This window comes from Mobula birostris, chromosome 5, assembly GCF_030028105.1.
Source record: "Mobula birostris isolate sMobBir1 chromosome 5, sMobBir1.hap1, whole genome shotgun sequence".
In the NCBI taxonomy this organism is placed as follows: Eukaryota; Metazoa; Chordata; class Chondrichthyes; order Myliobatiformes; family Myliobatidae; genus Mobula; species Mobula birostris.
The window spans coordinates 56,883,069-56,905,771 of record NC_092374.1 but is presented as its reverse complement, the minus strand read 5'-3'; the positions used below and the strand labels follow the sequence as shown (position 1 = coordinate 56,905,771).

Below are 22,703 nucleotides of genomic sequence, written 5' to 3'. Positions count from 1 at the left end.
CATGTGTGTATGTATTAATATTTGTCAATATCACTCTTTGCACAAATATATATTGTGCATTTGCGCATTGTATATTCATTTGTATAAATGGGTGTAAATATGTGTGTGCCAAATTGAATATGTAGGTATCTATGTATCTACAGTATGTGAGTGTATTTTTTTTGAATGCGCATGTTGATATGTGTGCATACTTAATTATGTCTGTGGATACCAATGCGATTAGCCATGAGTGCCCTTAACTCTGTCCACACCAAACAATTCAGTCCAGTTCTTCTGCCAGCCTTGATTAACATATGCCAACTGAAATACAGCAAGGCCTCAAGAGCAGATAGCAACCCTGCTGAAGTTCTAAAACTTAATGGAGGTCAATTTCAATCATCAATTAACAGCCCATTTTCCCACTTCTGGGGAATAGGAGGATACATCTGTGAGCTCTGAGGTGGTATAATTGTGACTTTATTCAAGAAATATAACTGTGACAACCATAGAGGGGCCTCCCTGTTATCTACTGCAAGGAAAGACACCATCCCATGGCCAAAGAGCTCCTAGCTGAATCATAGTGCGGATTCAGTCTATTTACACCAACAAGAGAAAATCTGCAGAGGCTGGAAATCCAAGCAACACACACAAAATGTTGGAAGAACTCAGCAGGCCAGGCATCATCTATGGAAAAAAGTACAGTTGACATTTAAGGCCAAAATGTTGACTGTACTTTTTTTCCCATAGATGCTGCCTGGCCTGCTGAGTTCCTCTAGCATTTTGTGTGTGTTGCTCAGTCTATCTACAGGTATGTTTGCTATGATAACTGCATGTAAGCACCAGGAGAAACAAAAAGTCCGGTAAATAAATACTGCACCTAGCCTTTAACGAGCTCACATAAACCTCTGATTCCATCAATTGAAAGGGACCATGGAGCATCCTTCTCAAATTTGGCTGCTTGAGGAGAAACCATTCTCCACTTTGCACCTGCTTCGTAATGCCAAGCAAGCTGTGACCTTATCCAACAGGCCCACAACAGACTCATCAATCTTTCTTGCCACAATGCTGAATGTCACCTTCAACATGCTTCCAGTTGGAGTGGAGCAAATCTACAGGACAGAGAAAACTGCCCAATCTTCACCTTCACTTCAGAACCAAGATCACCATAACTTTACTCATTGTGTTTTAGGCCTGTCATGCATGTTCATAGGCTGAGCTCTGAGACATACTTGACATGTTCTTTGAAGCATTTGACAAGATGGATTTTATATTTGAAACATAAGAGAAAATGGTTCTGATATTTAACAAAACAAAGATACTTTACATGACCAGCCATGCTTTACAATACCAGTCTCTAATAACAAAGGACTGTGATGAGACCCTTAAAATTGTACATCATGACTTCACAGATCTTGTGTGCCACTTGCTTAACAAAGGGAGCGTCGATGATGAAACTCAACATCATCTTCAGTAGACTTTGGCCACCCAGAGCAAAATCAAGTGCTGAAGTCCAGAAACTCAGCACGTGTTCTATGGGGCAAGGGTGGCGTTTCTATCACAGAGATCCCAAAGTGATGGTGAGAAAGCACCAACATTATCTCAACCAAATCCACTGAGTGGATAACTTAATCAACTCCAGCATGGATGGTCCCAAGCCCAGCTGAGAAAGGAGAAGGCTAGCAACCCCATCCCATAAAAACCCAGAGCTACAGAAATAGCAACAGAATCCCTGATAGAGGAATGATCTCCAAAGATGGGCTACACCTGGAGGTAGACCTGAAAGAGGACTCTGCCGAGCTACTGTGTGCAGCTTATACCCCAGTAGGGGTGATAGGCGAAGAACAAGAAGGGTCAATAAACCAATATCACTCACTGTGATTCCCAATTAACTCAGTTAGCTAATGACAGGCAAGCATTGGTTTCAGTATGCTTGTCAACAGAATCCTGAGTCTGTTCAGACTTCCTTCACTGCAACAGAAACAATTCAAGGATGTTCACAAAGCCTTGTCACAAATGTGGAACATCCCCATGGTGTTTCAGGCATCTTTGGTCCATTTTACTCAAAGTAGAAAATGAACCATCTAATTGTTGGAAAGGCACAGAGCCCAGTGTAAGGAGCTCACCTCTGCCAAAATACCCACCCATCCTCCCCATCAAGCACCTCTTACCCCACCTGTGGTAGAGTCTGCAGCTCTCTCTTTGGCCACATCAATCATCTAAGAACGCACAAGACTAGAATGAAAGCAATTCCTCCTCAGTCCCAAGGGAATTACGTTTCTATAGGTGTCTGTGTGTATATTGTGGAGGGATATGTAGATATGCGTATACATTTGTATGTATATGTGTGTGTGTTTATGTGTTTTGACGTCGACGTGTGTATGTGTGTGGCGGGAAACTGTAATTCCGCTTGCTATTTTCTATTTCTGCGGGAAAACCATTTGCAGATTATTCGATGCCAGACATAGATTCCCTCAGCTCTAACACCGACGCAAACTGGTAAAGCGATCACAATTCCTAAGGCAAGTTAAGGGCGGGGGGGGGGAGGGGGTGGCTGGGTGGGAAGAAGTGAAATACATCAGAAGGTCGCAGGAGAAACACAATAGCGAGCGGATGGATTCTGGCGCTTTGACGACCTCTCTCCCTTTTTCTCCTGCGCCTTGCCCCAGCAATCACAGACTCATCTGATCTGTGATGCATCAAAAGCTTTCCTGCCACCTCTGCCGCCAACCCCTCCCCCACAAGCCCTACCCCGGTATTCAGAGCACAGGCTGCCTGAAGGTCTGCTGCTTTGCAAACTCTCTGCCTGCAGCAGATAATCAGATACCAACAAAAAAACGTCAAGCCCGTTTGCTGCTACGCACAACTCTTCGTCTTGTTTACTGTTGGTGATTACTTCTCTTCACATTCCCTATAGTTAAAACAGCTCAGAAAGGGAGACGAAGGCTTGAGATTTGGAGAGAGAGGGTGATTAGTGTACAGGAGAAGAGGGGTTGTTCAGAAGAAGCCAGATGTCCAGGACACTTAACTGCTAGAAAAACACCAAGAGTTGGACAAAGGCTCCTCAATTTATCTCTTTGGGCAGGGGCTTACGTCACAGACTAGTTCACTTCACCAGCAGGGAAGGGAAGAGAAGTTTTATTTTAAAACAGAAAGTCACACCTAGTCAAGCGAAGAACCTCTTAGATATATGAGATATTATTTTGCTGGTTTTGTATTTATGTGCATGTTAAAACGAAGGAGGGTTTGCAAGAGAGGTTTATTTTCCCCCAAATATTCTTCAATGCCTGGGCTTGACAAGAGGTAATTATCCACAGAGCAGATGCAAACTTTGTTTTCCTCTCCTGATTAGTGATGTGAATCATGTTCCCCCCCCCCCAAATTGGGTTGCAATGATTGTCCCTGGCACCTGTTAGCTTGGCACGGTGCCTTGAGGAAGCTTAGCCTTTCTCCCCCCTTGTGGCTGGTTTGTTCTCAACTCTTTAACACCCCCTTTGTCATCAACTTTTCTTTCTCTCTTTGCCTTCTCCCTTTTCTCCTCCTTCCATCTGCACAGTCCTGGTCATCTTTTTTTCTCAGTATAATATGCAGATCTTGTAGACTTTCTAAATCCCCCCACACGCCCTCTGCGAGCCCTGAAAGGGACGGTGGGGGGTGCTGGACGAAGAAGAAGAAGGTGGTGGTGGAGGAACTTTCAACAGAGAGGCAGCAAGAGAGAGAGAAAAGGCTCTGGGCTCGCCCTTGGGGGTGGGGTAGGGGTTGGAAGAGAGAAGGACATCTTCCTTGTGTGTAAGTGAATGCCGTCGGGAATAATGTTGGTGTTCAAGATTAATGAGTAGAGCCTGTGTGGAGATGTGAATGTGTGTGTGTATGTGTGTGTGTGTGTGCGAGAGAGAGAGAGAGAGCGCGAGCGAGCGAGAGAGAGCGTTGTGTGCGAGTGCCTCTGTCTTGCATTGGTGCTGGGACTGCCTTGTGTATGGAGAGAGGCTGGAGAACTAGGAGCCAGCGCGGAGCCACAGCCACAGCTCTTTAATATTTGTCTTTATTTGCTCCTCTTGCATGAATCTTGTGGATTTCCAGGAAGAGGGAGGCTCTCTCGAGACACCGTGGCCGTGCAGGAGGTGAGTAGTGTCTTTGTGGCTTTGTTTTATTGAATGTTTCTCTGAGTTGAGATAGGAAAGTGCTTCTCCCTCGCTCGCTCTCTCTCTTTCTCTGTAAGCTGGCGGAGGAGCCATTGCAACCGAGGAGCTTCAGCTGGTCTTTTGTTTCTTTCTTTCTCCTTTTTGAGCATTGGTTGCTCCTCTTTGCACTAAAATAAAAGGAAAAGCTTCTCTTGGTTGCTGTGTATCTGGTCCAAGACTAGACACAAAAGACAGCGGCTGGGCTGGAAACCATTGCACTTCCTCATGGGCCACCTCTCCTTCTCTCCCCCCTCCTTTTCTCTTTAGTTTCTTTCCTGAATCTGCCCCAGATCCTCGTGGCTTCCTACCCCCACCCCTCATTTCAAGGTCTGTGTCTCTGGTTTGCAGAAGATTCTTTTTTTGTTTGTTGCTGTTGTGTGCAGGAGAACTCTCTTCCCTCCACAGGAGAGTCCATGGAGAAATGACTCCTCCTCTACCCTGATGTGAAGCCATGTTTTTCAAAGCCTGCTCCAGGGACTGAGTTGTGTGTGAAGGAGAAGGGCGATTGCTCAGAGAGTCTTTAGATGTTGCTGCTACTGTAAGCGCTAGAGATCCCTCTTGTGAGCTCTTGTATTCAGGTAGGCCCATGTCATTGTCCTTCAGAAGCACACAGAAAATGGTGGAGAAGAAACCTGAATTCTGCAGGAAATTGAGATACCTTGGTAAGGGAGAGATTTTTTTTACATTAATTATTTAAGAAAACTTCCCAATTTGATTTTATTGTGATATTAGGATCTTGTTACTGTTTTGTGGCTTTTTTAAAAAAAGTGTGATGTTGGTTGATTTCAAAAGGATCTAACATTGTTGGGGAATGTGAATTTAGTTCTGCTCTCAAGGCAGATTCCTGACTCTGATATGAAAAGATGGACTAAAAGGGACAGGTCAGAATGTGGTAGTCTTTTCATGATTCTTATGAAGCCTCAAGGACAGAGAAGCCTTTGGTATTGAAAAGATCTCCAGGATTAGTCATAGTGCATTCTAAGAACCTTGTTTATTGGGTTTAATTATTTTTGAGATGTCTTTCTCTTCTTCAGCTGCAATCAAGTCAAGGTTTTCAGAAATTTGAGGGGATTGTGCCACTGCTTCTATGGGTTAGTTAGAATAAAAATGAACTTTTTAAAAACTATTAGTGTTGATTGAGATTTTTGTCAATATGTGCTTTCTCCTGACTTTATTGTTTTTCTGGTAGCAGCATATGTGCTTCAAAAATTAAAGTGCTGAATCATGAGTATTAGATGACTATTAAATTTAAGACCTTGGATTATTCTGATGTGACAAACAGATCATGTATAATCAGTCCAAAAAAATTCAAAATGCGTTGATGCGAAAAAGGACTTCATGTGTAAATTCTTGTAACAGTAAGAAAGATGTACTCTAGAAGAATGGTTAATCAAGATCATTGTCAGTACAGAGGCTGCCATGTTGTGCTTTTCCAGCTTTCATGTAGAGCTGGCCATTTGCAGTGATCTTGAGGATGAGGGCTACAGGGCGGAGCAGATGGAGGATTTGGGAGATGTGTTCTGACCATGAATCAGTTTGCTTCCATCTTGCATCTAGAGCGATGGTATATTGTATCTGGACACTGGTGTCAGAACCAGAAGAGTTGTAAATCTGAGATGTCCTGCTTATCCACTTCAATTGAAAAGCTCCTGTGATAAATTTCCTGAAGGAAATTTGCCATTAGTTGTTCATTGAATTTTCCTGTTTGAAATTAAGATGCCATATTATGAATCCAAGAATCAATGGTGCATACTTTTACCTGTTTTCTTTTTAAAGGTAGATAATTAAGAGATTTATTTTCTCCATTTTTAAGATTGTTGATCAGGATTTAGAGAACATCAGAATGGAGAGCCACCAGAGTTTCATTAGAAGTGTGAAAGCTTTCTGAATTAGTGCTATTTTCTAAAAGTAAAATGGCTTTGTTTATCTGAAAAGAACTTAAGCTTTTGTGGGGATCTTTCAAATTATATTCAATGCTTTGATAAAATAATTTTTAAAGGAAGTATCTGCTATTGCATCAATGTTCTGATCATGTAAGATTGTCTCAGTGTCTGGAAATAGAATAACAAGCAATGATAGTCTAGGAATGAAATAATAGCTATTGCTGGCTTTTGTTTTTGTGACTTGATGGTCCATTTATGGCCAGAAGCAATACGTTTGTGTTTTGAGGGAGGTAACTAACATCTTGCCCATGTGCTTTTCAACAATTAAAATCTATGATGAACCGGACATTAATGTTGACTTCAATGGAAAGAAATACACATTCATAGGTTTTTTTTAAATTTAAATGTGTTGGTGTAAATTTACTACACTTAATAAAGCTTAGAAATTCTAAGATTTTAAATAATAAAATTTTATTTTTGTTGGGGGAAATGTGTCAGAATTTTGTATATATGTTCTAGTGGAAAAAAAAGTGATTGTTTTGGAAAATGCTGATGGTTTTTAAGAAGAGATCCTAGAAGGAATGGGGATTTGGGCTTTAGAAATCTGTACTTTTCTAAGCTTCTTCTGTTTGATTTGGTGGGAGAGTATGGAAACTTCCAGAATGTTACAGAGCCTGTTTGTCTCTGTTCTATGTCCTCATAATGTAAAAGCACACTAGGAATTTTGGTAACTGGTAGCGTGCTTACCAAGGATTTCTGATGCAGTTTTGCAACGTCTGTAGAACTTTAGTCTCACTGCAAGGCAACTTGTGACTGGAAATAAAACCAAGTCAGGTCACAGGGTGGAATTTATTTTGAGAGAAGGTTGGTAGAGCACAGAGCTCATCCAAGAATCTAGCTTGTGAAATGTTGGTCTAACTTTGCAAGTATTATTAGTGAGATGTTTTGAGTTATGGGCTTCATTTTTCCAACTGTTCTCTCAAAGACTCTCTTTTTATCTGGAACAAAATCTTGTGAACAAAGCAGAGATCTCTCCGCAGCATGGTGTTATTGCTGGCTAGCTTCTAAACTATAGTAGTCATTTCCTCTTGAGAATTATTAGGATTTTCCACATCTTGTGTGACTGATCATGGCCACTGCACTGCTAGTTTGCAAATGCGTTTATGTTGGTTAAAATTGTTTTTCAAAGTTGTTTTTAATAAAGTTTCTTCAAACTATCCATGTTAATTTTTCATTTATGGATATTACTGGTAAGATCTGCATTTCATTCCCATTGTGATTGCCTTTGAGAGGGTGAGCCACCTGCCTGAATAGCTTCTCTCCTGTTGAAGATGTTCCTGGTGGGAACCTGCAAGATTTAGACCCGTAGCTGATGAGGAAACTGGGATATATTTGCAGTTTGAAATAGAGTGATTTGGAGAGAGACTTAAGGGTGATGATGTTCGCCTGAATCTTCTGCTCTTTTCTGTGTTTGGATGGTGCTGCCATAGTAGCACAATGAGTAACTCAATGCATCTTGTAGATGGTATACATGATGCAGAGGGTAGGGAATGGGTGAGGAATGTTTCATCCTGGATGCCACTGAGCCTCATGGATTGTTGAAACCACTCACCAAGTAGAGTGTTCCACGACGCTCTGAAGTGTATTGTTTTTGGAGTCGTGGCTGAGACATTCATTATAGAATACTTAGCATCTCATTTTCTATTGTATTAATTTCATTTATATGGCAAATCCCATTGCTAACTGTTTCTCCATTTCTCCCCACTCTTGCCATGCTCTTTTCTCATTGCTACCATCAGAAAAAAGGTACAGGAGCTTCAGGACCCACACCACCAGGTTCAGGAATAGGTTTTACTCCTCAACCATCAGACTCCTGAACTAGAGGGGATAACTTCATTCATTCCATCACTGAACTGTTCGCACAGCCTACAAGCTCACTTTCAAGGACTCTTCATCTCATGTTCTCAATATTTATTGCTCATTATTATTTCTTTTGGATTTGCACAGTTTGTTGTCTTTTGCACATTGGTTGTTTGTCCATCCTGTTGGGTGTGTTCTTTTATTGATTCTATTATGTTTCTTGGGTTTACTGATTATGCCCAGAAGCAAACAAATCTCAAGGTAGTATATGGTGACATATATATTCTTTTACTTTGAACTTCATCTCTCGCCTGCAGTAAGAAGGATGTTGGAAGACTCAGCAATGATAATACCATTGGATGTAGTTGGTTGCTAGGGATGGTCTTTGACTAACACTAGTGAATGACGGAAGTTGCTTGCCATTTGTCAGACTTTGTTGGAATGTTGTCAAGGGCTTAATGGATGCAGTTATAGATTGCTTCATAAGAAGATACTAATACAAGTGAAATGTGGGCGTTTGTCCACAACCATCCCTGCTTCTGATCTTATGGTGGGGATATGTAAGTTTGAAGAAAAAAATGCCCTGAAATATTGTAAAGAAAAGTCATTGGCCATGTGAACAGTGAAACCTATAAATAAAGGCGAATCTCCTGCATCTTCTCTTGGCCAATTCAAGAAGAGTGTTATTTGTTGATAGTGAAAGTAATGTCCACATCCCATAAAAGAAATGCATTGCTGTTTGATGTTAATGGACACTACATTATTTATACTCTCTTTACTGCCTTTGCATTGTCTTAAGTTTAATTCACAATTCCTGTTCCATGCCATCTGGAGGTCCTGATTGCATTATGACAAAAGATGTATCTTTCTGAGTCTGGAGGATAATAATCTGCTCAAAACCTTCAAACTGTTGTCACAATTTCTCAAGCTGATCTTGAGTGGTTAGGATTTCAGTTTGGAAAGAGCTGAGTTTTTAGCTGACCTGCTGCATCCTTTTCAACATGGGAGGAAGGTATGGTAAAGAGTTGGCAAGGAGTATGTAAAAACATTCTTCATCTATTTATGAGTGACTGCAGCGGAGGCAAGTTGTGTGCGAGAATCTGGCAAAATAGGCATGAAAATTTGGGTCCCTTGCTGGCATTTGAGCCCAATGATTGATAGTGTCCATAGCTTAGACTACTTAAGTGTCTTGCTCTCAGTTCAATAAATTACTTCTTTGAGCTCTTTCCCATGAAGTTAGCACAAGATGGTGGTTGAGATTCTCCAAGAATGCAGCCTGTTGAGATCTGTAATGACTGTTACCTAATTGTGCTTCCTGAATCTCGAGCGTGTGTAGACAGTGGTCTTATCCTGCTTGCTGGAACAGTTTCAGTCATTACAAGTCTCTCATGATAAACTAAGTGCAATCCTTAAGAATGACAGATTAAATTGATGTAAATAAATATGATTAGCCCATAGCTTGTGTGCAAGCTAGCGAAAAATCTAGCTAGAGATTCCTCCTTGTTAATGGAAATAAGATCCTTTTATAGGCTTTGCGATCTTGAATTACTTTTAGAGTTTTCAATTTGGAAGATGAAGACTATTTTCATTGCAGATCTTAATAAGCAGCAAGTCACTCAAACTGGTTAAAAATTGATGGTTAGTGGTTGAACGAGTGAGGAACACATTGATAGCTTTTAGTTCATGTTCTTTATCAAAAGTATTTGTGAAGCTAAAGCATGGACAGATTCATTGTGTCTTGTCAGTAGAGTATAAACTTCATGTACTGTCTTTCACAGCCATGAATACATGATGTTTTGAGAAGTACTTGTCAGTCACACTGCGGAAGTTTGAGTTTGTTTTCACATTTTTTGCAGAAATTTGTATGTTCTGAGAAATTTTCCTTCTCAGTTGAACGCTAGAAGTACATGGTACAGTGGAAGTGTGGAACTAGTAGATAGTTTTTGCCAGGGAAATGTTAGATCCGCATTCACTTTTATCATCCCTTCCGCTACCCCCTAACCCACCCAGTACACTGAGAGAATCATACTAGGAGAAACTCCAGGTGACCAGATGGTACTTTGTTTGAGCTAATGCCTGGTTTTATTTAAGGTTTTATATCTCAGCTTGCAGATGAGAGTTGGTGCTTAACCATTTCCCACAGCTTTCTTTGATATCAAGCATCAGCACAAAAGGGCAGTGATGGGGAAAGAGTTAAAAGGAAAGAGGTTTTAAAAAGTAGAAAGAGTCATGGTTAGAGACTGTCTTTGGCTGCTTTTCCAAATTATAGATTTGCATTAATCTGACAGATGTTCATCAGAAGAACACTTGCTCAGAGTCTTGCAACAGAACATTAAATAATGGTGGTGTTTAAAGTTTGTGGTGTTTCACAGTATAGGGGCGAATCCCAAGTAAATGTGATGTCCGTTGCATTTTTAATTTTCAAGATGTTCAAGAAAGATTTTGGTAAATGGAACCTGTTGAATATTTGAAATCAAGGTTTGAAATGTATGGACAACTCATCCATGGTTAAGTTATCTTGATTTGAGAAATAACATTTATCCACAGTAAATATCTTGAATATCAAAGTGTGTGGTGATCCTTGAATTTAGGATTTCTTTTCAGGAATGTGAGAGATGTTGCAAATGTGGTGTTAATATTTATGCTCCAGGACATATAGCAGCCTGGTGTCTTCAGAGTAGAAATGGAATCTCAGATCTGAAATGTTGGAGCAGAGAATTGAGGAGCCACCAAAATCTTGTCAAGCTGGATTCCAGGCTTTTGGACAGTTGCCAATAGGAATCTTTTTTCATACAGAAAATGGTGATTGAGATGAGCTATCAAATGCTGAATTTCTGTGTGAAGGTTAGGAATCTTGCATATGAAACTGATTGTATTTCGGATCTCCATTTGCCTTTTGATGTGTGGCAGAAGATAGGAAAGTGTGAAGCAATCTGCTCTAACGCAATTGTTTGGATTAAACTGATCCTGCAAGTCCACACAATGCCCCTTTAAAGGAAATAATGGCTCGGTGATTGATGTCACTAGCTGAGAAAGCGCCCAGTGATTATTGTCTAAGAAATGAGATACAGTGTTTGGATAATCTGCTCTGTCCTACATTTTATCCAAGGTTGCATAGGAGAAGAAAATAGCTTTACATTTTGACTTTTCAAGGTGGGTAAGTGGACTGAGATTTTGTGAAAGCTCAGGGGGATTGAGCACATGAAGTGTGGTCCTGTTCAGTGCTTTTTTTAAAAAAAACAAGACCTGCATATGGAGAGTTGCAAACTGGGGCCTCTGATCTGCAGAGCCAGCAAGCCTGCTGCCAGAGTTGTGACGCAGGAGATAAAACTGTTGGGTAGCAGCAGCAGCTGGGGGGGTGGGTCCACATAGAAGGATGTAGTGTCTACATTGAAGAACTTGGCTTGGCAGAGAGCAGACAGCCATTTCATCTCACTAGATTATAGTTCTGGTTGTAAAAGAAGTTTCAGATCAGGGCCATAAAAGAAAAATGTAGGGCATTTCACTGCATAATGTTAAGTTCAGATCCTTCAAGGAACATCTTTATTTTTTTAAACACCTGGCAAAACTATTGAACTTGTATTTTCTGAAAAAAAATTCAGCTGCTGAAAGGACCATTTCATTCAGTTCCCCCTCCCCACAGCTCTCTATGAACTATTACCTTTTGCTTTCATTGATTTAAAGATTCATAAAACCTATTGCAAGGTTCTGAGAAAAAATAGTGCTGTTAACAACCTTGGCAAATTTTATTTCAGTGTGAAATCTGTTAAAATGTTGCTACCATCTTTCTAATAACTCTTAGTGTATTTCCCCAACTTGTTAAACATGGATAAAGTCCAGTCAATAAAGCAGAAATCTTGTGTAATCCTACTACAGTTCCTAGGCAGAATTCCTCGGGTCAGAAATTGGTAAACTGAAGTACCTCAAATTGATAGTTTGCAGGAGATCCACTTCAGTTGTTAATTTGAGGGGAAAAAATCTAAAACTGTGGGAAAGAGAATAGAATTAGCAAATAGTTGGGAAGAATAATTAAAATTCTTATCTTCCATATTTTATCTAGCATGTGTGCTGGTGGAATTGTTCAAAGTTCAGATGCTGGTTGCTAATTTGCATGCAGCTTGGCAATGTGTTGAACTTCACCAACCTGTTTGAAATGCAGTGCATGCAGACTAGGTATTGAGTTGCAGCTTGTAGATCTCTGGGTGTATTCTGTGCTCCAGGAATAAGAACTAGATGGTCCTGTCAAACCAGAACCAATCTACCCCAATGGAAGTGATATTCCTTGTATTTACAGTAGCGTTTTAATCATAGTCATAAGCTGTTCGAATTCTAACTTTGGAATTGTGGAGTCTGTCTCTTTTACATTGGTGTTACTGACTGGGCAGTTCCAAGATTGGTTCAAAGCTGTGGGGACTGGAGGTACATATAATCCAGAATAGCAGGTTTACTTGTGTCCTGAAAGGACTTCAGTGAGACCAATGAGAATGTGGCAGTGTTAACTGATTTGGATTAACTAATCAAACTAAATTTATATTTCTTGCCTGGTTTGGTGAAATTTGAGCTCAAGACTGTTTATTGTGAGTCTAGGGTCTTGTCCATGGAATGATTTGTTATTTGTTTGTGTTATTTAGCAGCAGGACCTTCATATACATTGTCAGTGGTGTTGAATAATCTGGTTAGAGGCACAAAATCTGATAATGCAATTAGCACTTACTGGTGGAAAAATACTAATTGCATAGGGGTGCAAAATATCTCACTGAGGGAAGCACACTGGGCCTTTTGAGCGTGCATTGTGACTTCTGTGCTAGAGTTGGGTCTGCAATGGCAAGCCAAGCCTTGGCTATAGTACAATTTAGATCTGCTTCCACTTCCCTAGTCCTATTTTATTTATTCCTGGCCTTTGATAGTCTGGGCTCTGTACCTGTTTGCACATAAATATCAAACTGAAGCACCATATCTGGGGGATTAAACATTTCCTTGGAGAGAGATTTAAAAAAGAAAACTTGCAATGGATCACTGAGATGTTTGGTTCAAAGGTGAATTTGTTTTCTCGTGAGTAAGGAACCTCAAAAAGCATAGAACATTACCACACAGTAAAGGCCCTTTGGCCCGCAATGTTGTGCCAACCTTATAACCTACTCTTAAGATCAATCTAACCCTTCCCTCCCACATAACCCTCCATTTTTCTCATCCATATACCTGTCTAAAAGTCTCTTCAATGTCTCTAATGTACCTGCTTCTACCACCATTCTTGGCAACATATTTATTCCACACACCCTTCACTCTCTGAGACAACCCCCACTATGCTTTTCTCCAATCACCTTAAAATTATGCCCCTGGCCAATTAGCCATTTTCATCTTGGGGGAGAAAGGAAAGTATGGCATATTGGTACAAATCACCATATTGAGAATCATAATGCATTCTCTGTAGCATCTTTCAGACAGACCCTTATTCTGCCTACAGAAGAGCGGAGGCTTTTCCAGTAGTAGCTGTAAGATTGTGATTGAGAATTCTAATTCTTGGAATCCAGTTCTTGCCTGTGGACTTGTTTTTTTTAGAAAAAAGCTATGTGCCAAGGACAAAACAAGTTGGCCACTATTGGCTATTTTCAAACTTACCCCTACTTCCAAGGACCTCTTCCAGAATTGAGGATGGAACAAAATCATAGAGTTCATTATGTCCTTTGTGATTTCTTGTAGGGTCCATCCACTTGTTCCTGTTGTATTTGCTTTTCTCTATTGCCCCACAGGGAAATTGTCTCCCTCTTCAGGTACTTATTTAGATTGGATAAGCAATATAAATTCAATGAGCTTGGCTCAGTTTTTAAAATACTTCTGTGAATTTTTGGGGAAAACAGACTAATTTTTTTCTTTCTGGTGACATAAAGCAGAGTATCTAGAGGACAAAGTCTATGGGTGAAGGACATAGATGATTGTGAAAGTTACCTAATTTGATATGGAGCATGGTTAGGGTTTTTTTTTCTGTGCAAGTGCTGGTGGTTGTAGAGGGAAATTTTTAATTCTCCACTCCTTGTTGAATGCTGCTCTTTACTGTGGGTGTCTGATAGAACAGTAAAACTGCAGCAAGCGAAGTTAAGCAGAGGAGCCTGTTGCCACAAAACAAATGGACAGTGGCACAAAATTGGGTAACAAAGGTGTACACCAGCCTACAATAAAAACATAGATAAAATCTTAATGTCTGCACATAAAGCTCTGACAAATTCTCTGTCTATGCTGTAATTCTGAATTAACTGACCATTTCAAAATATTCCTGTCTTCAAGGGGAAGATTTTGCTTTCTGTCTTTATAACCATATTTGAACTTCTCGGATATATTACCTTGTATTAATAGCTTACTTTAGTCCTTGCATATTAGTTCATACGAAGTGTTGAGCCTAGAAGTTCTGGTGTTTACTAAGTGGTATGGGAGATGGAAGTTGCAGATAAAATCTCAACTATTTTGCTTGATAGGCATTTATGGCAGATTTGTTAGACTGAGGCTTACAAACAGCCTTGCATTTCTTCTCCTGATTGGGCTGGACTGACCAGGGAGGGGTATCAGAGCAGCAGCATTGGATTGAGTCCAACAGTATTTGATGGATGGGGAATAATGGGATTGGAGGGAGTTCTGCAATGATGGGGAGAAGGGGAATTAGAAAAAGCCAGCACCGGTCGATGCCCAGTACACATTGCTGAATGTGGAGTCTAGAGACTGTGCTCAGTAGTCATGGACGATGAGGATTCTGGCGGTATCTCAGTACCAGTGGATGGATGGGGCAAGTGGGATCTGGTAAAGAATCCAACACTAATGGATGCATGGGTGGTGAGAGCCTTGGACCAGTGGATAGGTGGGAGATGCTGAGCACCAAGGTGGAGGGAGCAAGTGGAAACCCTGTACCTGTAGATAGGTGGGGAAAGGGCATTTGGGGAAGGAACCTACTGCCAGGTGGTTTGGTGGAGTGTGGGAGACAACTGAAAAATGACGAGCCCAGACTGGTAAGTGGGAGTTGAGGAGGGAGCTTAGATATTTGGGGACCAGTGGTGATTTAGTAGGTGGGGAAGGGGAGCTAAGAGGCAGCAGATTAGAATTGGAGTGAATTAAAACAGTAAGAATTATAATTTGGGGCCAGTGGAGGAGTTGTGGGCTACAGAATAGCAGGGTAATGGATTGGGAATTTGAGGCCTTGGCCTTTTGTGCTAAGGCGGGGGTGGTGGTGGGTTGGAGGTTGGGGCCACATGCTACATGGGGGCAGCATGGAGGTTCTTAGAGATTGTTGGGGCTTATTCAGTATAATGCGCAGGGGGAGGATAATCTCATTATAACTATTTCTGTGAGGAGTAGTAATCATAGAATGCTAAATTGAAAGTGAAAAAACTTGGGCCTGAAGCTAGTGTTTTGCATTTAAAGGCAATTACATTGCTATGCAGATAGAGTTGGTTAATGTGAACAGGAAAAACAGTTTAAAAAGTAAACTGATAAATAAGCAATGCACGATATTTTAGGTATAATTCACAGAAAGCTTGTGTGATATTGAGAAATAAAAGCTTCACAAAGAGAACAATACATTTGGGGAATTTAAAGATGCATCAAAGGGATAGCATGGAGACATGAGACTAGGCCTTGAGGTTTTTGGAAACAGATGACCAAAGCACTGATAATGAGAAGGAAATTAAATACAGAATACATAAGTAAAAAATATGCAAACAGATGTGGAGAGCTTCAGCAGATTACCAAAAAGGAAAGCATTGTTAAAGTAAATGCAGGATGTAACTGCAGCATTGTGGGAAATAATGTTAAACTCCTTGAACAAATATTTTGTTCCCATCTTCATAGTGGAAGATCCCATACTGTATGTATCCCACTAACTGTAAGATACTGTTAGCCTCCAACTGACGGAGAAAAGGCATTTCCACCCCACAGACCAATACAAATTTGCTTTCTAGGAAAATTTCTATTTGGTGTGTAACCTCAACCAATATGGAGGTATTATGGTGTAGAATGACATGCAAGCAGATGTGTTTATAGTCATCCAGATGTTGAAGATAACAAACAAGAGAATGGTGGGAGCAGGAAAGAAATCAGAAACTCATTTCGATCTGTAGTATAAAAGCTCAAAAGATGCAATTACTGAATTTCACTTCCTGATCAATGGTTACCAGAACCATTATTTCTCTGCAGAGCTCATCCATTGGATAAGGTTTTATACGAGTGGTTTGCTTTGAAATGTTTGGAAGGCATGCTGATTTCTGGATTCATGGTGATCCAAGTGACTGAATCAGATGGAGATTTTATATCCCTGCAAGTTTTTGGATGCTTGGCTGTGATACTTCTGGATCTGACATGAAATCTGGTGATTTAATATTTCAGTGGAGAATCTGCTGATAAAAGAGAAAGAGTTCTTTCAGGAGCTGATAAATGAATGTAATTTCTTCCTCAAACAAATCTGCACAAGTCTCACTGGGACACTTGTCATCAATCTCTTAAGAGTTGATGTTAATGGGAACAAATGGGGAAAACGGTAAGCAAAATTAGAGTGGTCTTGTTGTCCTTGGTTATACTAATGCAGCAGGTAAAGTTGTTGGAAAATCTAATAAGCTAGGAGTTTTCAAGGACATTGCATACCTACCAGTGGAATATCAAGCAGAGCCCAAGTTGAATGGTTAGAGAATTCTCCTTGTATTGGTTTCATTGTGTTTTAGTGTCAGTGGTAAATTAATTTCTCAGGGAAGTAGGAAAGCCAGAAGATAGCAAGTGACTCTTATTCTGAATAATATTAGTCTGGGAATATCTTCAAGGCTTTTTCCTAGTGCCATATGACATCTCTTCTACATCTGATGATCAAGGAATTCTCCAACAGATTAGCGTGTTCTGCAGGAAGTATTGCATGCACAAGTTGAAATACAAGAATTTGAATCTGCATCCACCAGCAATTTATACTTCAACATGTGCATGGAATTTTGTGAAGATTTGAAGTCTGAGGAGAGCCTGGAGAAAACTTACTGTGCATTGTTTTGAGTTGATTCCTCTGATGGAAAAGAATTCAATACTGAAGAGGCGCTAATTAGGAAAATTCTGGATGTTGTCAGGAGTGCTGAAAATCCACTTAATGAACTTGGGACGGCAAGAAATTAAAAAATGGGTGAATAGGGATGTGATTTCTAAGTCACTTCAATTTTAACTGATGAGCAAATCCTCCAACCTATAGTTAATAGGTAGCAGATGAAGATTTTAAGGAAAATGACATCCCTTCTGATCATCTAAAAATATCCTAAACAGATGCTGGAAAAGATCTGGAACCATTCATCAAATTCTGTGAAAAGAATTCCAGTTATTCTGTTCAGGAAGTGATGAGATGCATGTCATCACAACAGTTTTGTGAAGGAAAGCCAGTTTAGTTTTAGGTATCAGGCATTCAAAAATTGCAGCAAATGCTTTTCAACATGTGTGAAACCTTCGGGCTCTGCATCTTCACCAACATCAACAGCTGCTGTTGTCGATTCACTTCCTGAGGCATAGGAACAGTGTGCAAACAATAAATTAATGTGTACAATAGTGTAGTGAAAATGTATAAGTGCTCTAGTGAATAATTAATCTTGCATACAATCTAATTTTAAGCTACTTGTTGCAGTATAGTGTATTTATATCGTTGGTTAACATTGTAAACTGTATTTAACTGATTCTGTAGCCTTCTGTTATGGAGTCAGACAATCAGTATGAAAACAGACCCTTCAGCCCATTAAGTCCATACCTTCCATAAACCACCCACTGCACTATTATCTTTAACTCACTAGACATTCTCACTAACACCCCTCTTCCTTCCCCTATTTTACCATTCACCTATACATTATGGGCAACTCACAGTGACTAATTTATCTACAAACTTGCACGCCTCTAGGAAGTGGGAGGACACCAGAACATCTGGAGGAAATGTGCGAACATGGGCAGAACCTGAAAACTCTGTGCCGGCAGCCCCCACTGTCTGGATTGAACTGGGGTCTCTGGCACTGTGATGCAGTGGCTCTCCCAGATGTGGCACTATGCTGCCTTTCTACTATTGATTATGTGAAAGGATCAAGTGCTTTCCTGGTGTATATGACGAACGAACTTCTCTCGGGCCTCCTGGTGGGTACAGGTATTGATTTCAACCAACGTTTCAATGACAAATTCTTGTCATCTTCATTAGGGATGATGTCTAGACATATCTAGTCCGGTGGTTTCTGCCGTCCCACCTTGTTTATAATCTTAACAATGACGAAAGTCTCGCTCTAAGAAAGAACTGGAATTCAATTGTAAGCAAGGTGGGACAGAGGAAACCTGATTGGATGAGGACTAACCAATTGGGAGGGATGTCATTGAAACGTCAGTTAAAATTGATACCTGTAACCTGCTGGAAGCGTGAGAAGAGTTTATTTATCATGTGAAAATCTAATTAAGTCTTGGCAGACTAGTGCCACTCATTCGCCTTGGATGTCAGATAGCAAAGTTTTTATTGGAATGGTAAGAAAACAAGATGCAGGTAGGAACTTAAAATAATCATATCACCAGAGAAAATGTAATGGGTGAACTAATAGAGTTGAAAGTTGACTGCGATGTTGAAAGTTGAATTCATGTGGTGGCTTACCTCCGAGGATCTTAGAAGTGGCTTCTGACATTGTAGATCCTTAGATTGTTCTTCAAAATTCCTTGCTTTCCAGAGGATCCAAACAGATCAGAAAACCATAAATACCCTTTTCAAGAAGAGGATACAGATAATTGGCCAATTATTTCTCATTAGAAATCCGCTGGAATCCATTGCAAAGGAAGTAGTAACAGGACCTTTTAAAATTACACATTGAACATGGGTGTATGAAAGAGAAAGAGTCTTTTGGGAATTTATTAAGGCTTTTGATGATGCAGCAGATAGTGTGGATGAAGAGAAATATATAAATACAGGTGTAGTATACTTGGTATTTCCAATGGATACTTAGTGAAGATCACTTAAATGGTTACTCCACAAAGTTAGGGGCTCATGATGCTGGGAATGATACATAATTAGGATTGGCTAACTACCCCAGGTAGACCCTGGAACAAAGCATAGAAGGAGTTGGGGAAGAGAACCAGTGAATCTTGTGTCTTGAAAATTAGTGATTTGTGCATTGTTGATATAATTAGTTTGATGGTTAGAGAATGTGAGAGTATCCACAAAGATTGTCAGAAAAGGAGAGCAGATTTTTTTATAATTGCAGAAGCTATAGAGTGCATGGATTATAATGTCCTTGAACATGAAACCTTTAACTGGAAAGATAATGGCCTTTTTTTTTTGCAATGAAGATGTAATATAATATTAGGGAAGTATCCCTACAATGCAGAGCATTGTGAGATCACACCTGGACTACTATATACAATTTGATATTAAAGAGACTTGCATAGTGAGGCAGTTCAGAAGAAGATTCACTGGGTTGATGATTAAATACAGAAAATGCTGGAGATAGCAGGTCATCCCATATCTGTGGAAAGAGTAACAAAATTAACATCACAGGTTGTAGTCCCTTTTTCAGATCTGGTGAGTGTTTCAAACATTCTGTTTTTACTTTATTTTAGATAAAAAGCACCTATAGCTTTTCTTTTGATTTTCACCAGGTTGATTCCTAGGATGTCTCGTTTGGGAAGTTTGAGTGTGTTGGGCCTATACTCATTGGATTCAGAGCAGACTTGACAGGGTGCATGCTGAGAGGATTTTTTTTTCTCTCCCTTGTGGCTTTTTAGAACCACTGGCACAGTTTCAGAATAATGGGTCATGCACTTAAGACTGAGCTGGGGAGGAATTTTTCCTGAGGGTTGTGAATCGTTTTGAATTTTCCATCCCAGAGAGCTGTAGAGGTTAGGCCATTGAATATTCTCAAAGCCGAAACAGACAGACTATTGAACAACAGGGTGAGTCTGGAGTTATGGGGAGCGTGTATGAAAGTGGAATTATGTCTAAAATTAGATCAGCCATATTGTTATTACATAGTGAAAAAGGCTCAAAGGGTCATAAGGCCTACTCTTATTTCTTACATTGTGTTTAAGTTTCTTAGCTATTGTACCTTGGTTGAAAACCCTATAAGTTTCCAGTAACGGCAAAATCATGTTTTCTTCCTCTGTGGTGCACAATAGGGTTTTCAGTGTGTCAATTATTAACTGGCCATTGTGATGTTTGCAGAACTTGTACTGTTGTAGTTAGTTCTGTCTCCAGTGGGAGATAGAGGGAGACAGTGGCCAATTGCTAACATTTTATTAAAAATGGTCAGACAGTGGAAGGTTCCAGTACTAGGGTTTCGTGAGACACTAAAACTGTTGCATAAGCTGCCGCATGGCAGTAATGAGAAGGGAAGTGGAAGTCTTGCACTCAAAAGACCATCATTACAGGGGGTTGGTAAGCTAGGCAAAACGATAAAATTGTTTGAGGCATTTGCAGAAGAGTGACGTAGTGTGGCGCAGGGAATTAAAGAATACCTGGAGCAGGTGCAGTTGTGAGATGGAGGAAGAACAGGAATGAATGGCGTTGATGGATTGAAGTTTCTGCTTCATAATGTGCTCATGCTATAAGGATGAGCAGCTTGATGTTCACAAAGGAGTTATTTTTCTGTAGAATTTCCTGGGAGCAGAGGAGGGGAAAAGAATTAGGCTTTCCCTGCTTTTTTTAAAAACTGAATTATTAGTACAGTGCCCAAGTACTATTGTATTTCCTACATGGACTCTGGCACAATTTCTGAATTATACTGTGCCAGGACCTGCCTCCTTGTTCTCTGCCTGAAGGTAATATTGAGCTTGATAAATGGATGCTTCCTTTGCAAAGTATGTAGATTCATGTAAGTTTTTGACAGGTTTGATTAACACAAGATATATAAATGGTTTTAGGAGACGTTCTCTCTAAATGGATCAAAATAAATTTGTTTTATTTTTAAATTGGTATCTGTTTTGGTCTCTTTTCTAGCTATGGAAGGTATATAGCGAAGGTCCACCACACTGTTTGTAGGATAGGAGGGACATGCACGTGAGGTTAAATGGAGAATGCTAGACTTCCATTCTCTTGGGTTTACAAGAACTTCATTGAAATATGAAAATTTCTTAAAGAACTTCAAAGGGGGGGATGCAGGGAGGATGTTGACGATGCTGAGTCCAAAGTAAGAGGTAGGCAATTTAGGATTGGAACTCTATATCCTTGAGTCCTGTGGAGGGCCAGTCACTGCTTTCATTCAAGACACAGGTTGTAAGTTTTCCTTGTATTAGTAGAGCAAATGGATATGGGAGTAAAGGTAGAGGTTATGAATGCAGGAATCTAGAACAACTCACAAAGTGCTGGAGGAACTGAGCGGGTCAGGAAGGAAATGGACAGTGGAAATTTCAAGTCCAAATGAAAGACCTCAACTGGAAGTATTGATTGGCCTTCTCCCTCTGTAGGTGCTGCCTGGTGCGCTGAATTCCTCCAGTATACTTTATGTTGATATCAATAGGGCAGGAGGAGTGTACTTGAAGGAGACCAGTCATAATCTTGTTGAATGGTGCTCCAGACACAAGGGACCAAATGGTCTCATCCTGCTCCATTTCTTATGGAAGTTGGGGGAAGAAAATTGAAAAGAAAAATACTGAGCTGTGAGGAAAGAGCAGGGACATAACATTGATTGGAGAGCTTTTTCCAGGTGTTACTATAAAGCTCAAAGTAAATTTATTATCAAAGTACATATGTGTCACCATATGTAACTGAGATTCATTTTCTTGCAGGCATGCTTAATAAATTCAAAAACCATAATAGAATAAATGAAAGACTACACCAACTGGGCATATAACCAGTGTGCAAAAGACAAACTGCAAATACAAATAGAAATAAATAATAAATAAGCAATAAATATTGAGATCATGCGATGGCGAGTCCTTGAAAGTGAGTCTATAGGCTGTGGGAACATTTCATTGCTGGGGCAAATGAAATTGAGTGAAGTTATCCCCTCTGGTTCAAGAGCCTAATGGTTGAGGGTCAATAACTGTTCCTGAATCTGCTGATGTGATCATTTGCCTTATCCATTGGGTAGCATATTGAAGGTTCTCTTTAATAGCCATCAACTGACCCAATGAAAAAGAAGAATTTGCATTTCTTTGCCTCCTTTTTGACATTTTAGATGTCCCTAGTCACTTTGCCTCCACTGAAGTGTTGTGTAAGAAGTGTTGCGTTTTCGTATGTCATGTTCCCATAAACCACGTGTGATAATGACCAGATAATCTGTTTAATTTTCATCTCATTTGAAAGAGCCACCATTGAATGTGCAGCACCACTTCAGTACTACAATGGGAATATCTGACTGGAATTGAATTCTTCTGTTTTTGTACTGTTGGTTTAATCTTTCTGATTAAGATTCTGCAGATGCTGGAAATCCAAAGCAACACACACAAAATTCTAGGGGAACTCAGCAGATCAAGCAGCATCCATGAAAGTGAACAAACAATTGAGGCTTTGCACTGAGACCCTCCTTCAGGATTGGAAAGGAAGAGGGAAGACGCCAGAATAGAAAGGTGGGGGGAGGAGAATTGGAACGTGATAGGTGAAACCAGGTGGATGGGAAAGGTAAAGGGCTAGAGAGGAAGGAATCTGATCAGAGAGAAGGGTGGACCATAGGAGAAAGGGAAGGAAGAGGGGAACTAGGGGGAGGTGATAATCAGGTGAGAAGAGGTAAAAGTGGGGAATAGAAGAGGGGATTGGGGGGGGATAATTTTTTTTACTAGAAGAAATCGATATTCATGCCATCTGGTTGAAGGCTACCATATATGAGGTGTTGCTTCTCCACCCTGA

The 22,703-nt window shown here is 40.2% G+C and overlaps 1 protein-coding gene across 5 annotated transcripts in view; it reads left to right on the top strand.

The window, feature by feature from the left end:
- Positions 1–3,167: 3,167 nt before the first annotated feature.
- The window catches only part of znf462 (zinc finger protein 462), a 123,206-nt gene continuing 103,670 nt past the window's right edge, over positions 3,168–22,703 (top strand). For 4 of the 5 annotated variants that reach the window (XM_072258046.1, XM_072258041.1, XM_072258044.1 and 1 more), the window contains exons 1-2: positions 3,441–3,765; positions 4,057–4,097. The gene's annotated coding sequence lies outside the window, so the exon portion shown is untranslated. Of the gene's footprint in view, positions 3,280–3,440; positions 3,766–4,056; positions 4,098–22,703 lie in introns of those variants that run through there. The other variant, XM_072258042.1, reaches the window with a different exon arrangement.